Below are 6,670 nucleotides of genomic sequence, written 5' to 3'. Positions count from 1 at the left end.
GGATGGCATCACTGACTCGACGGACGTGAGTCTGAGTGAACTCCAGGAGTTGGTGATGGACAGGGAGGCCTGGCGTGCTGCGATTCATGGGGTCGCAAAGAGTCGGACACAACTGAGCGACTGATCTGATCTGATCTAGAGAAGACTCAACCCTCAGGAGTTTTCTAAAATTATTTCCTAATTTTGCCCTATCCTAAAGTCCTGAAAATGGATTTGGCAGGTTTAAACCAACTGTAACAGAAGAGAAATACAACTAAATATAACTAAAAAGAAATATAACTATAACTAAAAATAAATAAATGTTTTCACAATTTGGGTTTAATATTCATGAATTCTTGCTATATATCCCTAACATTTATTTTAAATTTATGTCAGCAAGAATCAAAAATGCACATAAGTGTTTCCAAACAGATCATGAATATCATATCATCATCCAACTCTGCAACAGGGTTCAATACTGAGGGCTGCACTTCTAACACAATTAAGAATTCACCTACCCAAGCATGAAAAAAACAAACATCATTTTATATGTGGAAAATACTGCAGACATGACCTGGCTCTGTTTATGAGTATGGCCTACAGAACAATAATTCTAAGGATGTTAATAGGCATTGTGTATAATGTTATAGACAGATGATCACTGATTAAACCAACACACACATATTTACACATACACACAAGGGAGGAGTACTATGGTTAAGTAAGTTTTAGACACACTGTATTAAGAGGTAAACAGCTTCCCTTATGGTACTGTTTCTCAAAACTTGCAATGCATCAGTGTCAATCACCTCAAAAGGAATATAGATATAGCAGGGATTGTGGAAGAGTGACCTTAGCAGAACCAGCAACACCTCTAACACCTCAGAGCTTATTAAGGCATTTACTGCCCTACCACAGACAGTTGGGAGAGTGAACCTAACAGACTGCCTTTATACACCCCCCCACATAATTCTGATGCAAGCTCAAGCTTGAGAATCAATAAAATAGTGTTTCCCAAACATCTCTGATGGAGAAGGGAAATGGCAACCCACTCCGGTATTCTTGCCTGGAGAATCCCAGGGATGGAGGAGCCTGGTGGGCTGCCGTATATGAGGCCACACAGAGTCAGACACGACTGAAGCGACTTAGCAGCAACAGTAGCAGCAAACATCTCTGATGAAGCTCTTGTTCAACGATCAGTAGGACAATCTCCAGAAAACTACAACCTGGTTCATGATTTTACTCATTCATTCACCCAACCAACGTTTACCGACTACCTTAACTATGTACCAGATACTGAGTCAGATCCAAGAAAAAAAACAAGATAAGAAAATGAATTCAGAGCAATTAGATGATTGTGCAGTCTCACTGCTATTATCAACTGAGCTGGTGTTCTGAATCAGGCCTCCTGATTGACAAAATTCATACTATGTACAAAGTACTCTAAATTTGTGTGCTCAATCGTGTCCAACTGTCTGTGATCCTATGGACTATAGTCTGCCAGGCTCCTCTGTCCATGAAATTTTCCCAGTTGTTATTTCCTACTCCAGGGGATCTTCCCAATCCAGGGATCAAACCTATGTCTCTTTCAACTCCTGCACTGGCACACAGAGTCTTTACCACTGAGTCCCCTGGGAAGTCCATTCTAAATTTAAATCCTGTGTTTTTCTTTTCTCAGAGGGTGGGGAAGGGGAATAAATCTCATCTTTTTAAATGAGTCATTTTGTTATGAGCATAAATACCTTAAAAAAATCTCATGGAAAATAATTATTAAAAATTGAGTTCATGGATTCTTTCCCCCCATCTACATAATAAAACTTTGACTTATTCATTTAAAAAGTTGTTTACTAATGCTTATAATGTCCCACCCCCTGTACTATATCACATCCAATGGGAATCAGCAGTAAACAAAACAAAGGTCCTGTCTTCAGCTTTTAATCTAATGGGAAAATGATTTGAAAAAATAAACAAGTGTATATAATATAATGCCAGATAGTGGGGGAAAATAACATGGTAAAAATGGAGAGTGACACTTTAGGTAGAGAAAAGCTCTCAAAGCAGATGAGCCTTTTGCAGAGTCCTAATTCCCTTCTCCAGGGGATCTTCCTGACCCAGGGATCAAACTCAGGTCTCTTAAGTTGGAGGCGTATTCTTTACCATCTGAGCCAACAGGGAAGCCCCAAATTTGGGTTCATTACTTCACCTCAACTACAAATAAAAAAAACACCTGCCATGCTAAAAGGTAATGGACTTATTTCTATTTTTTAAATTAAAAGAACACATTTGACTTTTCTTCCCAAATTAATCTTAGGATTGTCTGATTTTTCATGCTTTATTAATAAGAAAGAAAAAAGTAGGGCTGCCCAGGTGGCACTAAAGGTAAAGAACCCGCCTGCCAATGCAAGAGAAGTAAGAGACGTTGAGTTCAATCCCCAGGTAGGGAAGATCTCCTGGAGGACGGCAGAGCAGCCCACTCCAGCATTCTTGGTTGAAGAATCCCATGGACAAAGGAGCCTGGCAGGTTAAGGTCCATGGGGTCAGAGTCAGACACAACTGAGTGACTAAGACACTAAGAAAAAAGTTAGGTCTTTTTCTTCAAAGATGATACTAACACTAAAAATAGTCAGCTGACACTTTGTTGCTCACTCTCTGGTAGGCACCAAGCAACATACTTATACCAAGTAAACCACAAACAGTTACTTAGATACTAGCAACTCCAATGAGGCAAGCGCTAGTAGTTCAGTTCAGTTGCTCAGTCGCATCCAACTCTTTGCGACCCCATGGACTGTAGCACACCAGGCTTCCCTGTCTGTCACCAAGTCCCAGAGCCTACTCAAACTCATGTCCATCGTGTCAGTGATGCCATCCAACCATCTCATCCTCTGTCATCCCCTTCTCCTCCTGCCTTCAATCTTTCCCAGCATCAGGGTCTTTTCCAATGGGTTGGTTCTTTGCATCAGGTGGCCAAAGTATCGGAGTTTCAGCTTCAGCATCAGTCCTTCCAATGTAGTGAACGTGAACGTGAAGTCGCTCAGTCATGTCCAACTCTTTGCAACCCATGGACTGTAGCCTAACAGGCTCCTCTGTCCATGGGATTTTCCAGGCAATAGTACTGGAGTGGATGGCCATTTCCTTCTCCAAGGGATCTTTCCAACCCAGGGATCAAACCTGGGTCTCCCGCATCACAGACAGACACTTTACCATCTGAGCCACCAGGGAAGTCCAATGTAGTAGTATCCCTATTTTTCAGACTTGTTGAAGGATTAAGGCCTCCTCCAACATCATACAGCTAGTAAGCTGTGGAGATGAAACCTAAACATTGACAAATTAATGATTTTTCTAAATCCCAAATCAAAAGAAAAAGTTTTCTTTGTTTAGCAAGCTCCTCATTAATACTTGTTACTAAAATCATTAATGCTTGTAATTTTCTGAGCTTTTAATCAGAAAAACTTAATACTTAATAAGAAACAGAAACTTGTATACAAGTTATAGAAAGAACTCCTTTCTCTGTGAGAAAAGTGAAATTTACGTTTTTCCACTGAAGACTTTTTACGTTAAATGTAAATCTTAAACAAGAATAAGTACCAACATTAGGTGGGTGTCTGTAGGGACAAGGAGTATAAAAATGATTTGTATTTTTAAAGAGGCAGGAAGTATGGCTTTACTGACTATGTCAGGGACCCAGCTCTTCTGTGTCAGCCTTAGCAGTGCTATAATCATTTAAGAGAGTAAGAATCTTAATTCAAATCAGATTTTTCTACAGAAAAGAGGCCATGTAATTTTTTATACAACAGCCCTGTCTTAGTATACAAACTAATGTGGAAGAGAAGGGAGCTTTGGGCCCTTATCTTTTTCCTTATATAATTATAAATTTATAAAACTTAAAAATATTAACAATACATTATCAATGAAATTTGTCTAAATCATACAATATAGCATAACTCTCAACTGTCTGCTGAACAAGAAAAAGGACAAGGTACTTTTTCTTAATGGTGATTATGAGTCACCAATAAGTCTCTCAACTGCTTTTCACAGAAAGCAGTTTTGAAAGAATGAGGGGAAGGCAATCATTTCTAAGAAGGGTAATACTTAATAAGGCAGGAAAGCCTAATTATTACAGTTTAACAAAGTCACAATTTAATTCATCTGAAAACAAACATATCAGAGTCATTTATCCAATGCATTCATGAGAGAAAGTTAAGATAAAATGAAATCAAAGAAATAGCCAGCTCCAAACATAAAACCTTCAAAAGAGTTGTTAAAAGGGAAACTGATTATGCTTCCTCAGGCACTATGGTGGAGATATAAATAAGACCCAACACAGTTCAAAAGGCAGACTGTAAAAAAGAATCAAGGTGCATACATAATCCATAATCTGAATATTTAACATCTACAGAATTAAAATGGTTGATAAAAATATCAAGATTATTCCTATAAAACATTAGGGAGAAAGAAGGTAAATACTAACTAAAATCACTAAGATTTCCTGGAAAGCAAAAAGTGACTGCTTAAAAAAAAATTCGTTAATACAGTACAACTGCTAGCCACAAATAAGTTCTTAAACTAAAGAACATCTTGGTGTCCTGTATGCTGCTAGATTAATCACCTCGAGTCCAGAATTAAAAGCAATTGGAAATGGGTTTCTTTCCTCAGAAATGTATTTTTCAAAATGTTTCATCTGCAACTGCCTGATCATGATAAAATTTCTTACTTATGCTGTCAAAAATTAAGATTCCTCTTACTGTTTATTCAAATGAAGGAAATATAATTAAAAATTCTTCAGGAGCTCTAGCTTATTAATCAAAGTCCACCCACCCCAGTGTTACAAGAAATGAATTTGATCCTATGGTAAATGCTTGCAAACTTTGACTTAAGAGTACAGATTCAACTTGATCAAGTTGCTAATAATTTAAATTCAGTTAACAATGATTTATAGGATATTTCACTAAGATTATTAAAAAGAACAAAATTTTAAAAGGGAACCTATTTTTACAACAGTCCTTTCCCACCAACGTACAATGAGAATCTTAAAGTTAGTTAGTGTTAACGTTAGTGGCTCAGTCGTGCCCAACTCTGCGACCCCATGGACTGCAGTCCACCAGGCTCCTCTGTCTACATGATTTTCCAGGCAAGGATACTGGAGTGGGTTGCCATTTCCTTCTCCAGGGGATCTTCCCAACCCAGGGATCGAACCCAGGTCTCCTGCACTGAAGGCAGATTCTTTACCGACTGAGCTACAAGGAAAGCCCAAACAAGGACACTAAGTCTCACTTCTAACCTACCCATATAATTAAATTCTAGTGACTTAGTGAGAGATCACAGAGTTGGACAAGACTGAGCAACTGAACTGAACTGAATGAGGAAAAAAGAAACTCTTTCTCTTCAGCATTTTAAAATGAATAGCATTCTTCAGCTCATTATGCTATTTAACAACTGAACTATAAAAAGAAGACAACAAAACACTAAGCAGAGCTTCAGTTTAAATAATAAGTCTTAGAGAACCAACACTCTTATTGCTCTAAGTATGGACCTGTCTTCTCAGTTGTATGATAATACTATTAAAGAAAAACACATCTTTTCCAAACTCAAACACACATGATAACATCAAACAGCTTTTAGTGAATATGCATGTTTCCACATTCCACAAATAAACCATATACCTTTTCCAACATTTTAACTTAATTTCTTTTGACAGCTAGTTTAAAATCCCTAAGTTTGTAAACTGCTCTTTTTAATAAGTGTGCATGTAAGTTTAATAATTCAGAAATTTAAAAGCAAAGTTTCAGTGACAAATCACAATAAGGAAGGGCAACATGCTTATTTCAATTTATCAAAACACCTGCCAAAAAAACACATGGAATTCAATATAAATACTTATAATTCATGAATAACATCATAGAAAACAGTAGAGCAGGACACTCAAACCATCAGTCCAGTCCCTCCACTAAAACAATCATAAGGTGGCAAAAATGGACAGAATGAACTCTGGAATAAAAAACAAATCAATTAGGGAAAGGCATTTTTATTTTTCTATCTGCTTGTCCCCATTCCCAAGAGAAGCAGCAACAGCAATGAGGATGGAAGCTTCTTTCCTGGACCCTATTCCTAAAATACTGTAAGTTGTGTGTTCTGACCTGTCTGGCAGTTCCCTGAAGGACTGGTACGGAGGCTGACCTTTATTTCACATCCTAACTCCAGCTAGAGTGGCTTTCCCGGTATTTGCCCAAAGATTAAACATACATAAGTTCATGATCTGAGCCACAGTCAGCTCCTGGTCTTGTTTTTGTTGACTGTATAGAGCTTCTCCATCTTTGGCTGCAAAGAATATAATCAACCTGATTTCGGTGTTGCCCATCTGGTGATGTCCATGTGTAGAGTCTTCTCTTGTGTTGTTGGAAAAGGGTGTTTGCTATGACCAGTGCGGAGTACGTCAAGGCTATATATTGTCACCCTGCTTATTTAACTTATATGCAAGTACATCATGAGAAACGCTGGGCTGGAAGAAGCACAAGCTAGAATCAAGATTGTCAGGAGAAATATCAATAACCTCAGATATGCAGATGACACCAGCCTTATGGCAGAAAGTGAAGAGGAACTAAAAAGCCTCTTGATGAAGGTGAAAGAGGAGAGTGAGAAAGTTGGCTTAAAACTCAACATTCAGAAAAAGAAGATCATGGCATCTGGTCCCGTC

The 6,670-nt window shown here is 38.1% G+C and overlaps 1 protein-coding gene across 2 annotated transcripts in view; it reads right to left on the bottom strand.

Moving 5' to 3' along the window:
- Positions 1-6,670, bottom strand: part of ATP2C1 (ATPase, Ca++ transporting, type 2C, member 1) — a 126,824-nt gene that overhangs the window by 46,780 nt on the left and 73,374 nt on the right. The gene's annotated exons all lie outside the window — the stretch shown is intronic.

This window comes from Bison bison, unplaced genomic scaffold (genome assembly GCF_000754665.1).
Source record: "Bison bison bison isolate TAMUID 2011002044 unplaced genomic scaffold, Bison_UMD1.0 scf7180017864037, whole genome shotgun sequence".
Taxonomy (NCBI): Eukaryota; Metazoa; Chordata; class Mammalia; order Artiodactyla; family Bovidae; genus Bison; species Bison bison.
Note: the sequence above shows the minus strand (reverse complement) of the source record. Positions and strands in the feature narration are given on the sequence as shown.